Here is an 18,743-nt window from a genome sequence, read left to right as displayed (position 1 = left end):
GCAGCCTGCTGTCCAGGCTGTCGAGGCGTATTTCAGAGGGGGCAATAAAAACAAAGTAGACGTTTTATTTTGAACTCTCCGACCCTGCTTGTTTATTAGCAAAGAACTCCAAAACAAAGCGAACAAAAAAAGAAAACCCACAAACTAAACTCCCCCGCAACCCACCAAAAAAAAACCATAGAGAAAGAGAAAACATGCCCATATTATTTGAATAAAGATTAAAACTTTACCCCTTAGAAAACCAGGCTCATTTAATTCAAATTAATTGTGTTTCTGATGTGTTAGGTTAATGAATTCATCTAGTGTAAAATATCGTTTAAAATATAAACAAACGAATTAAAAAATAATGAAAAAGAAAAATAACAAAAAGTATAGGATATGAAAAATAATATAAATAATAAATACACAATATATTATTACATACTACACGTTTTATAAATATATATAATATACATAATATAAACATCTATAATGTACATAATCATGATATTTAAATGAAATGTATTATTATTTATAACATTACATAATAAATAATAAATTATTTTATATATAACTTTCTATACTTAATATATATAATAAATATAATAGTATAATAAACATAATACATGATGTATAATGTACATAATATAAAAGCTGAATTGTAATGATTAATGTAAATATCAGAATCACAAAGATAAAAAATATTGAAATAGAGCCTGAACGAAAGGCTTTTTTGTTTCGGTCTGGTTGCTGGCAGGGCTCTCGCAGGTGTGCTCGGGGGTCTTTTGGGCCATTTATTCCGGAGGCTGTTCGGAAGGGCATTTCTGGGCACGTTCGTTTATGGCTCCGCTCCGCGCCGCCGCGCGGCAGTGCTGCCACCCTGTGGGCAGAGAGCGGTAGTGCAGCTTCCCCCCCGCCCGGCCCGCCCGATCTGTGCGGCAATGCTGCCACCGTGTGGGCAAACAGCGGTAGTGCAGCTGTCCCTCCCGCCCGTCCCGCCTGATCTGTGCGGCAATGCTGCCATCGTGTGGGCAAAGAGCGGTAGTGCAGCTGTCCCTCCCGCCCGTCCCGCCTGATCTGTGCGGCAATGCTGCCACCCTGTGGGCAAAGAGCGGTAGTGCAGCTGCCCCCCATGACCGTCCCGCCGGAGCCGTGCGGCAGTGCTGCCACCCTGTGGGCAAAGAGCGGTAGTGCAGCTGTCCCCCCCCGCCCGTCCCCGACGCGCGTGGCAGCCCCGCATTGTGAGCTCGGGGGCGGCGCTGCCGCCCGTCCGCCCGCAGCTCGGGGCCGAAAGGGAGGGAAAAAGGCAAGGAGCCCGGGCGCGTGGCAGCCGGCTGCCTGCGCGCGCCACCCGGACCCCGGAGCCGTCCGGGCGCGATTTTCCGCGGCGTTTGCGGGTGTGCGGACACGGGATGGGGGCGCAGCGGCGCCGCGGGCGGCAGTCCATTGAGTCAGGCGCTTGTGTGAGCGGCCGAGGGGGCATTTTAGTGGGTTCCACTACCAAGATGGCGGCGAGACGCGAGGCGCCTGACCTTCTAAAAAGGGCGGCCAAAAGGGCGGGAAAAAATAAGGACCCTGTAGGCGTTTACGCAGATGCCTGCACAAAAACCCCGACTACAGCGCCGCCCGGGCGCAATTTTCCGCGGCGTTTCCAGGTGTGCAGACACCGGCCATGTGCTCATCCGCGCCGCCTCCGGGTTCGGATTCGTGGATTTAGTCAGGCGTCTGTGTAAACACCTGCCGGGGGCCTTAGCGGTGCCGCAAAAAAGATGCCGGCGGGACCGGAAGTGGCCTCAGACGCAACCAAGATGGCGGCAAGGAAGGGCGGAATGCTCGTGGGGCTCATCGCGGCCGAAAATCACCGAGTGCAGCTCACACCCTGCAATGGCAAAAGCTGTTTTATTAAAACTCAGCCGAGAATTTTCCTCTTATTTCCAGGTCACAGGATATACTGAGCCTGAGAGGGATCCTAAAATCTGACTCTCAAGCAGACGGACCGTTTGAGAATCGAACTCAGCACCTTGGCATTACCCGGACTCTGCTCCAAGCAGCTGAACCAATCTCTGCATTATGGGGATGGACCTCCATAGGATGGCAACGCTTGGCCCCACTAAGGTAAGTGCAGTGCCGCCTTCTCTGCCAAAGCTGCTTCACACAGCAGCCCCTGGAATGGCTCGAGGGCAGAACTGGCTGGCAGGTCACGACAGCACAAAGCTCTTCCAGTGACGCTGATTTCCTGTCCTTTCCAGGATTTACTCAACAGCTGCCGTAAAAGTACTTACACAAAGTCTCTTTCTGGGCGGAAAAGAGCAGGACAAGTCCTGAGGCTTCCCTTCTTCCACGGCCAAAGTTCTGGAGAGAGGCAGGGCCGGTCCCACCCGCACAGGGGCGTTTCCTGCAGGTGAGTGTTGCCGGGCCAAACTGATGGCAGCTGCTGAGGCCGGGGCTGCTTTTCTGGCCGGAGGCCTCGGTGCCCCCCCGTGCCGCCTGCAGTGTCCCTCGGTGTTTCCTGCAGGTGTCCCGGGTGCCCGGAGGCGCAGGGAGGAAGGAGGCCGGCAGCCCCAGCGGGGCCAGCAGCCCTGGGATGATGTGCAGGGGAGGAGCTGTGCCTGCGGGGCCCCGCCCGTGGCAGCGGCGGCCAAACGCAGGGCCCGGGGCCGGGCTCGGGGCTGGCACGGACACGGCCCCGGGGCTGCCGCGGCTCCTCGGCCAGGGGCTGCTCCCACCGGGCACGGGGAGATGCTGCAGCCCGGACAGAGGCACCCACAGCCCAAGAGCTCCCCAGGGAACAGCTGGCATTGCCCGGGAACGGCGGCTCGGGCTGTCTGCAGAGGGGCTCAGACAGCAATTCCCACCTCCCGGAGCTCCCACACAGTTGCCAGGGATGTCCTGGCCACCCCAAATCCCCTCCCTTTCAGCCTGAGGACATCACCCATCGGCAGCATTAAAGCCAAGGTGCTCCTCCCTCACAGAAATTAAATCCAGAGCAACGGCCCTCGGAGATGCCTCAAAATCAAAGGTTTGAGTGGGATGGAGTTTCGTTTGGATGAAGTCTGGACTTTTCCAGGGAGTCAGCCGGAGTGCAGAAGTGATGGAAAGCTTTTGCAGGTGGGTCCCACTGGAGGTGTGCTGAAGGCAGGGATGGGCATCCCTTGCCTGAGGGAAAGGCACTTGCAGAGGCCACTGCTGGGGCTCGGAAAGGAGCTGAGCTCCTGCAGGGAGCTGTGTCCTCCCGAGGGCACAGGGGCTGCCTCAGCACAGGCCGGCCAGTGCCTTCTCCTGCTCTGAAACATCACCTGGAGCCCGAGCTCAGGGGGTGGCTGAATTCCAGGGAAATCTGACAGGTGACCCCCAGGGGATGAGGGTTAGAATTAACCAAATCTATGGAATAAAAACCTATCCTGTCCCCATCCTGCTGAGCTTCCTTGGAAGCTCTGCTGGTTCCTGACACGTCTGGCATTCAAGCAGCAGCTCTGCGTGGGAATATCCATGCTCTGTGAGGCACTGTGAGGTTATTGCAGCAGGAACTGAGCAGGGAATTCGGGGCCGTGGGTATAATTCATCTAAACTAGCAAAGGTGACAGTGAACCCCAAATCTGGGCACCACACAGAGAACAATCTTTGTGCTGCCCTGTCAGCTCAAGCCCCTGGGCTGGGAAGTTTTGGGAGTCAAACATATGGAATGATAAAAGTCACAGCAACTGGTGTCACCCCGAGGGACAGTCCAAGTCCCAGACAATTCCTCTGCAGTCCCCTGGGGGGGAAAACACCCTCTGTCTGCCAGGAGCCCTGACTCTGTTTCTCCTATCAGCTGTGTTGGGCTTTAAGAACTTGAAATAACTTTGAAGCCAAAGAAATCACCTTTTCCTTCTGGTTTGATTGTGTTTTTTTTTTTTTTTTTTTTTTTTTTTTTTCTTTCAGATGCTGGACTTGCTTCTGTGGATGTGTGCTGAGCTCTGGCTGCAGGGGACTGTCAGGCCTGAATGGCTGTGAGTTTGTGTTCTTCTCGCTGGGGAAGCAGAAATAATTATTAATTAGACTGCAGAAATGTTTTCAGAAACCTTTCCCCTTTCCTGCCCTTTGCTGGTGGATCTTCTCTTTCTGCCTTTGACTTTACAAAGCTGTTCCCTGATGTCAATTCCCCTGCCTGAATTCCTTGCAGCTCCTAGCTGGGAAAAACTGGGATGATGTCCTAGGGATGTTCTTAGGGGAGGACAGAGGTGAGATTTTTGCCTGTATTTTTCTAATATTTTCTAAAATTTCAGGGAGCTGCTCCTGCTCCTGCCCCTAATCCTGCTGCTGCTGCACAAGTGGAGCCTTGTCAGCGAAGACCTGCATCTGCAGGAGGCCCCGCAGGCCCTGGCTGGGAAGTGCCAAAACAAAGAAGTGATCAGTAAGTGCTGAACTGCTTCCAGAAGGGCGTATTTTGTTGCAGCCGTTACAGACCAACCGTGTGGTGCTGGTGACTTTGTGTGAGTTGCTTTATTAAAGCCAATCGTTGGTAAGGGTTTTGAGCCTGCCTTGGAGAGCACTTGGAGCTCTGGGTGCCCTGGCTTTCCCCTAGGTGGCCCTGGGGGCGCCCTGGCTGTCCCCTAGGTGTCCCTGGGGTGCTCTGGCTGTCCCTGGGGTTGCCCTGGCTGTCCCCTAGGTGTCCCTGGAGTGCCCTGGCTGTCCCCTAGGTGTCCCTTGGGGTCCACGGGCTGTCCACTAGGTGTCCCTTGGGGGGACCTGACTGTCCCTGGGGTGCCCTGGCTGTCTCTTAGGTGTCCCTGGGGGTGCCCTGCCTGTCCCCTAGGTGTCCCAGGGCTGCCCTGGCTGTCTTTTAGGTGTCCCTGGGGGTGCCCTGACTGTCCCCTAGGGGTACCTTGTCTGTCCCTGGGGGGGCCCTGGCTGTCTTCCTAGGTGTCCCTGGGGGTGCCCTGGCTGTCCCTGGGGGTACCCTGGTGTCCCTGAGAGGGCCCTGGCTGTCCCCTAAGTGTCCCTGGGGGTGCTCTGGTGTCCCTGGGGATGCCCTGGCTGTCCCCTAGCTGTCCCTGGGGGTGCCCTGGGTGTCCCTGTCAGGGCCCTGGCGTTCCCTTATGTGTCCCTAGGGGTACCTTGTCTGTCCCTGGGGGGGCCCTGGCTGTCCCTGTGGGGGCCCTGGCTGTCCCCTAGGTGTCCCTTGGGTGCCCTGGCTGTCCCTGGGGTACCCAGGCTTTCGTTTAGGTGTCCCTAGGGATGCCCTGGCTGTCCCTTAGTTGTCCCTGGGGTGCCCTGGCTGTCCTTTAGGTGTCCCTGGAGGTGCCCTTGCTGTCCATTGGGGGGCCCTGGCTGTCCCTGTGGGGGCCCTGGCTGTCCCCTAGGTGTCCCTGGGGTGCCCTGGCTGTCCCTGGGGTGCCCAGGCTTTCCTTTAGGTGTCCCTGGGGTGCCCTGGCTGTCCCCTAGGTGTCCCAGGGCTGCCCTGGCTGTCTCATACGTGTCCCTGGGGGTGCCCTGGCTGTTCCTTAGGTGTCCCTGTGGGTGCCCTGGCTGTCCCCTAGGTGTCCCTGGGGTGCCCTGGCTGTCCCCTAGGTGTCCCTGCCTCGCTCGTATCCTCGACTCCGCCTCCGGCGCCATGGTGACACCCCTCCCAGTCTGGACCAGTGTGGCCACACCCCCTCCCCTGGGGCCATTAGACCCATCCCAGTACAGACCAGTAAGGCACCGTGTGCCCACCATGGACCCCCACACGCCTGCCAGTTCGTCCCAGTCCACTCACCGTCCATCCCAGTTCCCTCTGATCACCCTCCCAGTGCTCCCAGTCCATCCCAGTCCCGCAGGTGCTGGTGCTTGTGGCTTGATCAGCTGGTGCCTGTCCGCAACGTGGAGCGGGTCAAATGAGGCCTCAGGGGGAGGGGGGGGCGGATTTTGGGGGGTCCTGGGGGTCCCGAGTTGTCCTGGAGGGGTTTGGGGGGTCTGCGGGGAGTCTCAAGGGGCTGCTGTGGGTGTTTTTCGGGGATCTTCGGGAGGTTTGGGCGGCCCATTTGAGGCATCAAAGGAACCTGAGGAGGGTTTTGCGGGCTCCTGGAGGTCGGGGGGGCCCTGGGGGTTGTTTGGGGGGCACTGGGGGGTTCCAGCCCGTGACCCCCCCCCCGTTTTTGACCCCCCCCCCCCCCCGAGCTGTTTCGGTCTCATCGACGCCCTCCTGAAGCCCAAGGGGGGGTGGGCGCTGGGCCCCCCCGCTGCCCCCTCCCCCTGCCACCCCCGCGACGCCCTGCAGGTGAGGGACCCCCAAAAACCCCTCCCCAGACCCCAAATTCACCCCTGGGACCCCAAAAAACCCCCAAAACCTCTCCCCGGACCCCAAATTCACCCCTGAGGCCCCAAAAAACCCCCCAACCCCTCCCCATGAACCCCAAATCCACCCCTGGGACCCCCCAAAACCTCGCCAGGACCCCAGATCCACCCCGGGACCCCCAAATCCATCCCTTGGACCCCCAAAAACCCCCAAATCCATCCCTGGGACCCCCCAAAACCTCCCTTCAAACCCCAAATTCACCCCTCGGACCTCCAGAATCCTTCCACAGGACCCCTCAGGGGTCGTTCCCCACGAAAAAGTGCGGGAAACGTGTGGGGAGAAAAAGGGCGGGATCAAGTGGAGGGGATCAATGGAATTTTGGGGGGGGTCAGCGACGCTGAGGAAGGATCAATGGAATATTGGGGGGGCATCAATGACATTGGGGGGGTCAGTGACACTCGGGTGGGGATCAATGATGCTGTGGGGGGGTCGATATCAGCTCGAGGGGCGGCCATGGGTTTTTGGGGAGCCGCAACGCAGGCATCCGTGCTGGGTTTGGAGCGGGGGGGCCCCTTCAACCTCTGAGGGGGCCCTGGCTGTGCCCTAGGTGTCCCTGGGGGTGCCCTGGCTGTCCCTAGGGTGCCCTGGCTGTCCCCTGGCTGTACCTGGGGGTGCCCTGCCTGTCCCCTAGGTGTCCCTGGGGATGCCCTGGAGTCCCTGGGGGTGCCCTGGCTGTCCCTGGGGGTCCCTGGCTGTCCCCTAGGTGTCCCTGGGGTGCCCTGGCTTTCCCTGGGGTGCCCTGGCTGTCCCCTAGGTGTCCTTGGGATGCCTTGCTGTCCCCAAGGCGTCCCTGGGGTGCCCTGGCTGTCCCCTAGGTGTCCCTGGGGGTGCCCTGGCTGTCCCTGGGGGTCCCTGGCTGTCCCATAGGTGTCCCTAGGGGTGCCTTGTCTGTCCCTGGGGGGGCCCTGGGTGTACCCTGGTGTCCCTGGGAGGGCCCTGGCTGTCCCCTAAGTGTCCCTGGGGGTGCTCTGGTGTCCCTGGGGATGCCCTGGCTGTCCCCTAGCTGTCCCTGGGGGTGCCCTGGGTGTCCCTGGGGTGCCCTGGCTGTCCCCTAGGTGTCCCTGGGGGTGCCCTGGCTGTCCCTGGTGTGCCCTAGCTGTCCCCTACGTGTCCCTGGGGGTGCCCTGGGTGTCCCTGAGGTGCTCTAGGGGTGCCCCGGCTGTCCCTGGGGATGCCCAGGCTGTCCCCTAGGTGTCCCTGGGGGTGACCTGCCTGTCCCCTAGGTGTCCCTGGAGGTGCCCTGGCTGTCCCCTTGGTGTCCCTGGGGGTGCCCTGGCTGTCCCATAGGTGTCCCTGGAGGTGCCCTGGATGTCCCCTTGGTGTCCCTGGGGGTGCCCTGGCTATCCCTGGGGGGGCCCTGGCTGTCCCTGGGGTGCCCTAGCTGTCCCCTAGGTGTCCCTGGGGGTGCCCTGGCTGTCCCCTTGGTGTCCCTGGGGTACCCTGGCTGTCCCTTATGTGTCCCTGGGGGTGCCCAGGGTGTCCCTGGGGTGCCTTGCTGTCCCCTAGGTGTCCCTGGGGGTGCCCTGCCTGTCCCCTAGGTGTCCCTGGGGGTGCCCTGCCTGTCCCCGAGGTGTCCCTGGGGGTGCCCTGGCTGTCCTTGGGGTGCTCTGGCTGTCCCCTAGGTGTCCCTGGAGTGCCCTGACTGTCCCCTAGGTGTCCCTGGGGGTTCACTGGCTGACCCTAGGGTGCCCTGCCTGTCCCCTAGGTGTCCCTGGGAGTGCCCTGGCTGTCACCTAGGTGTCCCTGGGGGTCCCTGGCTGTCCCCTAGTTGTCCCTGGGGGTGCCCCGGCTGTCCCTGGGGGTACCCCGGCTGTCCCCTAGGGGTCCCTGGGGGTACCCTGGCTGTCCCTGGGGTGCCCTGGCTGTCCCCTAGGTGTCCCTGGGGGTGACCTGCCTGTCCCCTAGGTGTCCCTGGAGGTGCCCTGGCTGTCCCCTTGGTGTCCCTGGGGGTGCCCTGGCTGTCCCATAGGTGTCTCTGGAGGTGCCCTGGCTGTCCCCTTGGTGTCCCTGGGGGTGCCCTGGGTGTCCCTGGGGTGCCCTGGCTGTCCCCTAGGTGTCCCCGGGGATGCCCTGGCTATCCCTCGGGGGGCCCTGGCTGTCCCTGGGGTGCCCTAGCTGTCCCCTAGGTGTCCCTGGGGGTGCCCTGGCTGTCCCCTTGGTGTCCCTGGGGTACCCTGGCTGTCCCTTATGTGTCCCTGGGGGTGCCCAGGGTGTCCCTGGGGTGCCTTGCTGTCCCCTAGGTGTCCCTGGGGGTGCCCTGCCTTTCCCCGAGGTGTCCCTGGGGGTGCCCTGGCTGTCCTTGGGGTGCTCTGGCTGTCCCCTAGGTGTCCCTGGAGTGCCCTGACTGTCCCCTAGGTGTCCCTGGGGGTTCCCTGGCTGTCCCCTAGGTGTCCCTGGGGGTGCCCTGGGTGTCCCTCTGGGTGCCCTGGCTGTCCCCTAGGTGTCCCTGGGGTCCCCTGGGTGTCCCCGGGGGTGCCCTGGCTGTTCCTGTGGTGCCCTGGCTGTCTTCTAGGTGTCCCTGGGGGGCCCTGGCTGTCCCCTAGGTGTCCCTGGGGTGCCCTGGCTGTCCCTGTAGTGCCCAGGCTTTCCTATAGGTGTCCCTGGGGGTACCCTGGCTGTCCCCTAGGTTTCCCTACGGTGCCCTGGCTGTCCCATAGGTGTCCCTAGGGGTGACCTGGCTGTCCCTGGGGGTCCCTGGCTGTCCCCTAGGTGTCCCTGGGGTGCCCTGGCTGTCCCTGGGCGTCCCTGGCTGTCCCCTAGGTATCCCTGGGGTGCCCTGGCTGTCCCCTAGGTGTCCCTGGGGGTGCCCTGGCTGTCCCCTAGGTGTCTCTGCCTCGCTCGTATCCTCGACTCCGCCTCCGGCGCCATGGTGACACCCCTCCCAGTCTGGACCAGTGTGGCCACACCCCCTCCCCTGGGGCCATTAGACCCATTCCAGTACAGACCAGTAAGGCACCGTGTGCCCACCATGGACCCCCACACGCCTGCCAGTTCGTCCCAGTCCACTCCCCGTCCATCCCAGTTCTCTCTGATCACCCTCCCAGTGCTCCCAGTCCATCCCAGTCCCGCAGGTGCTGGTGCTTGTGGCTTGATCAGCTGGTGCCTGTCCGCAACTTGGAGCGGGTCAAATGAGGCCTCAGGGGGAGGGGGGGGCGGATTTTGGGGGGTCCTGGGGGTCCCGAGTTGTCCTGGAGGGGTTTGGGGGGTCTGCGGGGAGTCTCAAGGGGCTGCTGTGGGTGTTTTTCGGGGATCTTCGGGAGGTTTGGGCGGCCCATTTGAGGCATCAAAGGAACCTGAGGAGGGTTTTGCGGGCTCCTGGAGGTCGGGGGGGCCCTGGGGGTGGTTTGGGGGGCACTGGGGGGTTCCAGCCCGTGACCCCCCCCCGTTTTTGACCCCCCCCCCCCCCCGAGCTGTTTCGGTCTCATCGACGCCCTCCTGAAGCCCAAGGGGGGGGTGGGCGCTGGGCCCCCCCCGCTGCCCCCTCCCCCTGCCACCCCCGCGACGCCCTGCAGGTGAGGGACCCCCAAAAACCCCTCCCCGGACCCCAAATTCACCCCTGGGACCCCAAAAAACCCCCAAAACCTCTCCCCGGACCCCAAATTCACCCCTGAGGCCCCAAAAAAACCCCCCAACCCCTCCCCATGAACCCCAAATCCACCCCTGGGACCCCCCAAAACCTCCCCAGGACCCCAGATCCACCCCGGGACCCCCAAATCCATCCCTTGGACCCCCAAAAACCCCCAAATCCATCCCTGGGACCCCCCAAAACCTCCCTTCAAACCCCAAATTCACCCCTCGGACCTCCAGAATCCTTCCACAGGACCCCTCAGGGGTCGTTCCCCACGAAAAAGTGCGGGAAACGTGTGGGGAGAAAAAGGGCGGGATCAAGTGGAGGGGATCAATGGAATTTTGGGGGGGGTCAGCGACGCTGAGGAAGGATCAATGGAATATTGGGGGGGCATCAATGACATTGGGGGGGTCAGTGACACTCGGGTGGGGATCAATGATGCTGTGGGGGGGTCGATATCAGCTCGGGGGGCGGCCATGGGTTTTTGGGGAGCCGCAACGCAGGCATCCGTGCTGGGTTTGGAGCGGGGGGGCCCCTTCAACCTCTGAGGGGGCCCTGGCTGTCCCCTGGCTGTACCTGGGGGTGCCCTGCCTGTCCCCTAGGTGTCCCTGGGGATGCCCTGGAGTCCCTGGGGGTGCCCTGGCTGTCCCTGGGGGTCCCTGGCTGTCCCCTAGGTGTCCCTGGGGTGCCCTGGCTTTCCCTGGGGTGCCCTGGCTGTCCCCTAGGTGTCCTTGGGGTGCCTTGCTGTCCCCAAGGCGTCCCTGGGGTGCCCTGGCTGTCCCCTAGGTGTCCCTGGGGGTGCCCTGGCTGTCCCTGGGGGTCCCTGGCTGTCCCATAGGTGTCCCTAGGGGTGCCTTGTCTGTCCCTGGGGGGGCCCTGGGTGTACCCTGGTGTCCCTGGGAGGGCCCTGGCTGTCCCCTAAGTGTCCCTGGGGGTGCTCTGGTGTCCCTGGGGATGCCCTGGCTGTCCCCTAGCTGTCCCTGGGGGTGCCCTGGGTGTCCCTGGGGTGCCCTGGCTGTCCCCTAGGTGTCCCTGGGGGTGCCCTGGCTGTCCCTGGTGTGCCCTAGCTGTCCCCTACGTGTCCCTGGGGGTGCCCTGGGTGTCCCTGAGGTGCTCTAGGGGTGCCCCGGCTGTCCCTGGGGATGCCCAGGCTGTCCCCTAGGTGTCCCTGGGGTGCCGTGGCTGTCCCCTTGGTGTCCCTGGGGGTGACCTGCCTGTCCCCTAGGTGTCCCTGGAGGTGCCCTGGCTGTCCCCTTGGTGTCCCTGGGGGTGCCCTGGCTGTCCCATAGGTGTCCCTGGAGGTGCCCTGGATGTCCCCTTGGTGTCCCTGGGGGTGCCCTGGGTGTCCCTGGGGTGCCCTGGCTGTCCCCTAGGTGTCCCCGGGGATGCCCTGGCTATCCCTGGGGGGGCCCTGGCTGTCCCTGGGGTGCCCTAGCTGTCCCCTAGGTGTCCCTGGGGGTGCCCTGGCTGTCCCCTTGGTGTCCCTGGGGTACCCTGGCTGTCCCTTATGTGTCCCTGGGGGTGCCCTGCCTGTCCCCTAGGTGTCCCTGGGGGTGCCCTGCCTGTCCCCGAGGTGTCCCTGGGGGTGCCCTGGCTGTCCTTGGGGTGCTCTGGCTGTCCCCTAGGTGTCCCTGGAGTGCCCTGACTGTCCCCTAGGTGTCCCTGGGGGTTCACTGGCTGTCCCCTAGTTGTCCCTGGGGGAGCCCTGGCTGACCCTAGGGTGCCCTGCCTGTCCCCTAGGTGTCCCTGGGAGTGCCCTGGCTGTCACCTAGGTGTCCCTGGGGGTCCCTGGCTGTCCCCTAGTTGTCCCTGGGGGAGCCCTGGGTGTCCCTGGGGTGCCCTGGCTGACCCCTAGGTGTCCCTGGGGGTGCCCTGGCTGTCCCTGGTGTGCCCTAGCTGTCCCCTACGTGTCCCTGGGGGTGCCCTGGGTGTCCCTGAGGTGCTCTAGGGGTGCCCCGGCTGTCCCTGGGGGTACCCCGGCTGTCCCCTAGGGGTCCCTGGGGGTACCCTGGCTGTCCCTGGGGTGCCCTGGCTGTCCCCTAGGTGTCCCTGGGGGTGACCTGCCTGTCCCCTAGGTGTCCCTGGAGGTGCCCTGGCTGTCCCCTTGGTGTCCCTGGGGGTGCCCTGCCTGTCCCATAGGTGTCTCTGGAGGTGCCCTGGCTGTCCCCTTGGTGTCCCTGGGGGTGCCCTGGGTGTCCCTGGGGTGCCCTGGCTGTCCCCTAGGTGTCCCCGGGGATGCCCTGGCTATCCCTCGGGGGGCCCTGGCTGTCCCTGGGGTGCCCTAGCTGTCCCCTAGGTGTCCCTGGGGGTGCCCTGGCTGTCCCCTTGGTGTCCCTGGGGTACCCTGGCTGTCCCTTATGTGTCCCTGGGGGTGCCCAGGGTGTCCCTGGAGTGCCCTGACTGTCCCCTAGGTGTCCCTGGGGGTTCCCTGGCTGTCCCCTAGGTGTCCCTGGGGGTGCCCTGGGTGTCCCTCTGGGTGCCCTGGCTGTCCCCTAGGTGTCCCTGGGGTCCCCTGGGTGTCCCCGGGGGTGCCCTGGCTGTTCCTGTGGTGCCCTGGCTGTCTTCTAGGTGTCCCTGGTAGGCCCTGGCTGTCCCCTAGGTGTCCCTGGGGTGCCCTGGCTGTCCCTGTAGTGCCCAGGCTTTCCTATAGGTGTCCCTGGGGGTGCCCTGGCTGTCCCCTAGGTGTCCCAGGGCTGCCCTGGCTGTCCCATAGGTGTCCCTGGGGGTGCCCTGGCTTTTCCTTAGGTGTCCCTGGGGGTGCCCTGGCTGTCCCTTAGGTGTCCCTGGGGGTTCCCTGGCTATCTGTGGGGTGCCGTGGCTGCCTCTGGGGTGCCCTTGATGTCCCCTAGGTGTCCCTGGGGTGCCCTGAGTGTCCCTGTGGGGGCCCTGGCTGTCCCCTAGGTGTCCCTGGGGTTCCCTGGCTGTCCCTGGGGTGCCCAGGCTTTCCTATAGGTGTCCCTGGGGGTGCCCTGGCTGTCCCCTAGGTGTCCCAGGGCTGCCCTGGCTGTCCCATAGGTGTCCCTGGGGGTGCCCTGGCTGTTCCTTAGGTGTCCCTGGGGGTGCCCTGGCTGTCCCTTAGCTGTCCCTGGGGATTCCCTGGCTATCTGTGGGGTGCCGTGGCTGCCTCTGGGGTGCCCTTGATGTCCCCTAGGTGTCCCTGGGGTGCCCTGAGTGTCCCTGGGGTGCCCTGGCTGTCCCCTAGGTGTCCTTGGGGTGCCTTGCTGTCCCCAAGGCGTCCCTGGGGTGCCCTGGCTGTCCCCTAGGTGTCCCTGGGGGTGCCCTGGCTGTCCCTGGGGGTCCCTGGCTGTCCCATAGGTGTCCCTAGGGGTGCCTTGTCTGTCCCTGGGGGGGCCCTGGGTGTACCCTGGTGTCCCTGGGAGGGCCCTGGCTGTCCCCTAAGTGTCCCTGGGGGTGCTCTGGTGTCCCTGGGGATGCCCTGGCTGTCCCCTAGCTGTCCCTGGGGGTGCCCTGGGTGTCCCTGGGGTGCCCTGGCTGTCCCCTAGGTGTCCCTGGGGGTGCCCTGGCTGTCCCTGGTGTGCCCTAGCTGTCCCCTACGTGTCCCTGGGGTGCCCTGGCTGTCCCCTAGGTGTCCCTGGGGGTGACCTCCCTGTCCCCTAGGTGTCCCTGGGGTGCCGTGGCTGTCCCCTTGGTGTCCCTGGGGGTGACCTCCCTGTCCCCTAGGTGTCCCTGGAGGTGCCCTGGCTGTCCCCTTGGTGTCCCTGGGGGTGCCCTGGCTGTCCCATAGGTGTCCCTGGAGGTGCCCTGGCTGTCCCCTTGGTGTCCCTGGGGGTGCCCTTGGTGTCCCTGGGGTGCCCTGGCTGTCCCCTAGGTGTCCCCGGGGATGCCCTGGCTATCCCTGGGGGGGCCCTGGCTGTCCCTGGGGTGCCCTAGCTGTCCCCTACGTGTCCCTGGGGGTGCCCTGGGTGTCCCTCTGGGTGCCCTGGCTGTCCCCTAGGTGTCCCTGGGGTCCCCTGGGTGTCCCCTGGGGTGCCCTGGCTGTTCCTGTGGTGCCCTGGCTGTCTTCTAGGTGTCCCTGGGGGGCCCTGGCTGTCCCCTAGGTGTCCCTGGGGGTACCCTGGCTGTCCCCTTGGTGTCCCTGTGGGTGCCCTGGGTGGTCCTGGGGCGCCCTGGGCGTGCCCTTCCTGGCCCTGTGGGTGCCCTGAGTGTCCCTGGGGTGCCCTGGCTGTCCCCTCGGTGTCCCTGGGGTGCCCTGGCTTTCCCTGGGGTGCCCTGGCTGTCCCCTAGGTGTCCTTGGGGATGCCCTGGTGTCCCTGGGGGTGCCCTGTCTGTCCCCTAGGTGTCCCTGGGGGTGCCCTGGGTGTCCCTGTCAGGGCCCTGGCTGTCCCTTAAGTGTCCCTAGGGGTACCTTGTCTGTCCCTGGGGGGGCCCTGGCTGTCCCTGTGGGGGCCCTGGCTGTCCCCTAGGTGTCCCTGGGGTGCCCTGGCTGTGCCTGGGGGTCCCTGGCTGTCCCCTTCGTGTCCCTGGGGTGCCCTGGCTGTCCCTGGGGGTCCCTGGCTGTCCCCTTGGTGTCCCTGCGGGTGCCCTGGGTGTCTTTCGGGTGCCCTGGGGGTTCCCTGGCTGTCCCTGGGGGTGCCCTGGCTGTCCCCTAGGTGTCCCTGGGGGTGCCCTGGCTGTCCCCTTGGTGTCCCTGTGGGTACCCTGGGTGGCCCTGGGCATGGCCTGTCTGTCCCCTAGGTGTCCCTACCTGTCCCCTAGGTGTCCCTGGGGCGCCCTGGGGGGTGCCCTTTCTGGCCCTCTGGGTGCCCTGCCTGTCCCTGGGGTGCCCTGGCTGTCCCCTCCGTGTCCCTGAGGGTGCCCTGGCTGTCCCCTAGGTGTCCCTAGGGTTGCCTTGGCTGTCCCCTAGGTGTCCCTGGGGGTGCCCTGGCTGTCCCCTAGGTGTCCCTGGGGGTGCCCTGCCTGTCCCCGAGGTGTCCCTGGGGGTGCCCTGGCTGTCCTTGGGGTGCTCTGGGGTTCCCCATAGGTGTCCCTGGAGTGCCCTGACTGTCCCCTAGGATTCCCTGGGGGTCCCTGGCTGTCCCCTAGTTGTCCCTGGGGGAGCCCTGGCTGTCCCTAGGGTGCCCTGCCTGTCCCCTAGGTGTCCCTTGGGGTGTCCTGGCTGTCTCCTAGGTGTCCCTGGGGGTGCCCTGGGTGTCCCTGTGGGTGCCCTGGCTGTCCCCTAGCTGTCCCTGGCGGTGCCCTGGGTGTCCCTGGGGTGCCCTGGCTGTCCCTGGGGTACCCAGGCTTTCCTTTAGGTGTCCGTAGGGGTGCCCTGGCTTTCCCGTAGTTGTCCCTGGGGTGCCCTGGCTGTCCCTTTGGTGTCCCTGGAGGTGCCCTTGCTGTCCCTTGGGGGGCCCTGGCTGTCCCTGAGGGGGCCCTGGTTGTCTTCTAGGTGTCCCTGGGGGGCCCTGGCTGTCCCCTTGGTGTCCCTGGGGGTGCCCTGGCTGTCCCCTAGGTGTCTTTGGGGGTGCCCTGGGTGTCCCTGGGGTGCTCTGGCTGTCCCATGTGTCCCTGGGGGTGCCCTGGGTGTCCCTGTGGGTGCCCTGGCTGTCCCCTAGCTGTCCCTGGGGGTGCCCTGGGTGTCCCTGGGAGTGCCCTGGCTGTCCCCTAGGTGTCCCTGGGGGTACCCTGGCTGTCCCCTATATGTTCCTGGGGTGCCCTGGCTGTCCCCTAGGTGTCCCTGGAGGTGCCCTGGCTGTCCCCTTGGTGTCCCTGGGGGTGCTCTGGCATTCCCTGGGGTGCCCTGGCTGTCCCCTAGGTGTCCCTGGGGGTGCCCTGGCTGTCCCTGGGGTGCCCTGGCTGTCCCCTATGTGTTCCTGGGGGTGCCCTGACATTCCCTGGGGTGCCCTGGCTGTCCCCTATGTGTTCCTGGGGGTGCCCTGACATTCCCTGGGGTGTACTGGCTGTGCCCTAGGTGTCCCTGGATGTGCCCTGGCTATCCCCTTGGTGTCCCTGGGGGTGCCCTGGCTTTCCCCTAGGTGTCCCTAGGATGCCCAGGCTGTCCCCTAGCTGTCCCTGGGGGTGCCCTGGGTGTCCCTGGGGGTGCCCTGGCTGTCCCTGGTGTGCCCTGGCTGTCCCCTACGTGTTCCTGGGGGTGCCCTGGGTGTCCCTGGGGTGCCCTGGCTGTCCCTGGGGGTGCCGTGGGAGTCCCTGGGGGCGCCCTGGCTGTCCCTGGGGTGCCCTGGCTGTCCCCTAGGTGTCCCTTGGGGTGCCGTGGCTGTTCCCTAGGTGTCCCTGGGGGTGCCTTGGCTGTCCCTAGGGTGCGCTGGCTGTGCGCTAGGTGTCCCTGGGGTGCCCTGGCTGTCCCCTATGTGTCCCTGGATGTGCCCTGGCTATCCCCTTGGTGTCCCTGGGGGTGCCCTGGCTATCCCCTAGGTGTCCCTAGGGTGCCCAGGCTGTCCCCTAGCTGTCCCTGGGGGTGCCCTGGGTGTCCCTGGGGTGCCCTGGCTGTCCCCTAGGTGTCCCTGGGGGTGCCCTGGCTGTCCCTGGTGTGCCCTGGCTGTCCCCTACGTGTCCCTGGGGGTGCCCTGGCTGTCCCTGGGGGTGCCCGGGCTGTCCCCTAGGGGTCCATGGGGGTACCCTGGCTGTCCCCTATGTGTCCCTGGGGGCGCCCTGGCTGTCCCTGGGGTGCCCTGGCTGTCCCCTAGGTTTTCCCTGGGGTGCCCTGGCTGTCTCTTAGGTGTCCCTGGGGGTGCCCTGGGTGTCCCTGGGGTGCCCTGGCTGTCCCCTAGCTGTCCCTGGGGGTGCCCTGGGTGTCCCTGGGGTGCCCAGGCTGTCCCCTAGGGGTCCCTGGGGTACCCTGGCTGTCCCCTTTGTGTCCCTGGGGGTGCCCCGGCTGTCCCTGGGGTGCCCTGGCTGTCCCCTAGGTGTCCCTGGAGGTGCCCTGGCTGTCCCCTTGGTGTCCCTGTGGGTGCCCTGGCTGTCCCCTAGGTGTCCCTGTAGGTGCCCTGGCTGTCCCCTTGGTGTCCCTGGGGGTGCCCTGGCTGTCCCCTAAGTGTCCCTGGGGTGCCTTGCTGTCCCCTAGGTGTCCCTGGGGGTGCCCTGCCTGTCCCCTAGGTGTCCCTGGGGTGCCCTGGCTTTCCCTGGGGTGCCCTGGCTGTCCCCTAGGTGTCCTTGGGGTGCCTTGCTGTCCCCAAGGCGTCCCTGGGGTGCTCTGGCTGTCCCTGGGGGTCCCTGGCTGTCCCATAGGTGTCCCTAGGGGTGCCTTCTCTGTCCCTGGGGGGGCCCTGGGTGTACCCTGGTGTCCCTGGGAGGGCCCTGGCTGTCCCCTAAGTGTCCCTGGGGGTGCTCTGGTGTCCCTGGGGATGCCCTGGCTGTCCCCTAGCTGTCCCTGGGGGTGCCCTGGGTGTCCCTGGGGTGCCCTAGGGGTGCCCCGGCTGTCCCTGGGGCTGCCCAGGCTGTCCCCTAGGTGTCCCTGGGGGTACCCTGGCTGTCCCCTATGTGTCCCTGGGGTGCCCTGGCTGTCCCTGGGGTGCCCTGCCTGTACCCTAGGTGTCCCTGGGGGTGCCCTGGCTGTCCCCTAGGTGTCCCTGGAGGTGCCCTGGCTGTCCCCTTGGTGCCCCTGGGGGTGCCCTGGCATTCCCTGGGGTGCCCTGGCTGTCCCCTAGGTGTCCCTGGGGGTGCCCTGGCTGTCCTTGGGGTGCTCTGGCTGTCCCGTTGGTGTCCCTGGGGGGTGCCATGGCTGTCCCCTAGGTGTCCCTGGGGGTGCCCTGGGTGTCCCTGTGGGTGCCCTGGCTGTCCCTGGGGGTGCCCTGGCTATCGCCTAGGTGTCCCTGGGGGTGCCCTGGCTGTCCCCTAGGTGTCCCTGTCTCGCTCGTATCCTCGACTCCGCCTCCGGCGCCATGGTGACACCCCTCCTAGTCTGGACCAGTGTGGCCACACCCCCTCCCCTGGGGCCATTGGACCCATCCCAGTATAGACCAGTAAGGCACCGTGTGCCCACCATGGACCCCCACACGCCTGCCAGTTCATCCCAGTCCACTCACCGTCCATCCCAATTCTCTCTGATCACCCTCCCAGTGCTCCCAGTCCATCCCAGTCCCGCAGGTGCTGGTGCTTGTGGCTTGATCAGCTGGTGCCTGTCCGCAACGTGGAGCGGGTCAAACGAGGCCTCAGGGGGAGGGGGGGGGCGGATTTTTGGGGGTCCTGGGGGTCCCGAGTTGTCCTGGAGGGGTTTGGGGGGTCTGGGGGGAGTCCTGGGGGCTGCTTTGGGTGTTTTTGGGGGATCTTCGGGAGGTTTGGGCAGCCCATTTGAGGCATCAAAGGAACCTGAGGAGGGTTTTGCGGGCTCCTGGAGGTCGGGGGGGCCCTGGGGGTGGTTTGGGGGGCACTGGGGGGTTCCAGCCCGTGACCCCCCCCGTTTTTGACCCCCCCCCCCGAGCTGTTTCGGTCTCATCGACGCCCTCCTGAAGCCCAAGGGGGGGTGGGCGCTGGGCCCCCCCCGCTGCCCCCTCCCCCTGCCACCCCCGCGACGCCCTGCAGGTGAGGGACCCCCAAAAACCCCTCCCCAGACCCCAAATTCACCCCTGGGACCCCAAAAAACCCCCAAAACCTCTCCCCGGACCCCAAATTCACCCCTGAGGCCCCAAAAAACCCCCAATCCCCTCCCCATGAAACCCAAATCCACCCTTGGGACCCCCCAAAACCTCCCCAGGACCCCAGATCCACCCCGGGACCCCCAAATCCATCCCTTGGACCCCCAAAAACCCCCAAATCCATCCCTGGGACCCCCCAAAACCTCCCTCCAAACCCCAAATTCACCCCTCGGACCTCCAGAATCCCTCCACAGGACCCCTCAGGGGTCGTTCCCCACGAAAAAGTGCGGCAAACGTGAGGGGAGAAAAAGGGCGGGAAACGTGAGGGGAGAAAAAGGGCGGGATCAAG

At 64.7% G+C, this 18,743-nt stretch overlaps 1 long non-coding RNA gene across 1 annotated transcript; it reads left to right on the top strand.

Moving 5' to 3' along the window:
- Positions 1-1,954: 1,954 nt before the first annotated feature.
- Positions 1,955-4,070, top strand: LOC136304433 (uncharacterized). Its single transcript, XR_010724567.1, has 4 exons — positions 1,955-2,094; positions 2,229-2,380; positions 2,952-3,087; positions 3,901-4,070. It is a non-coding gene; the product is annotated as an uncharacterized lncRNA (long non-coding RNA).
- Positions 4,071-18,743: the final 14,673 nt, after the last annotated feature.

This window comes from Chamaea fasciata, unplaced genomic scaffold (genome assembly GCF_029207755.1).
Source record: "Chamaea fasciata isolate MVZ Bird 193981 ecotype frontalis unplaced genomic scaffold, bChaFas1.0.hap1 SCAF_90, whole genome shotgun sequence".
In the NCBI taxonomy this organism is placed as follows: domain Eukaryota; kingdom Metazoa; phylum Chordata; class Aves; order Passeriformes; family Sylviidae; genus Chamaea; species Chamaea fasciata.
The sequence above is the reverse complement of the archived record's forward strand: the minus strand, read 5'-3'. Positions and strand labels throughout refer to the sequence as shown.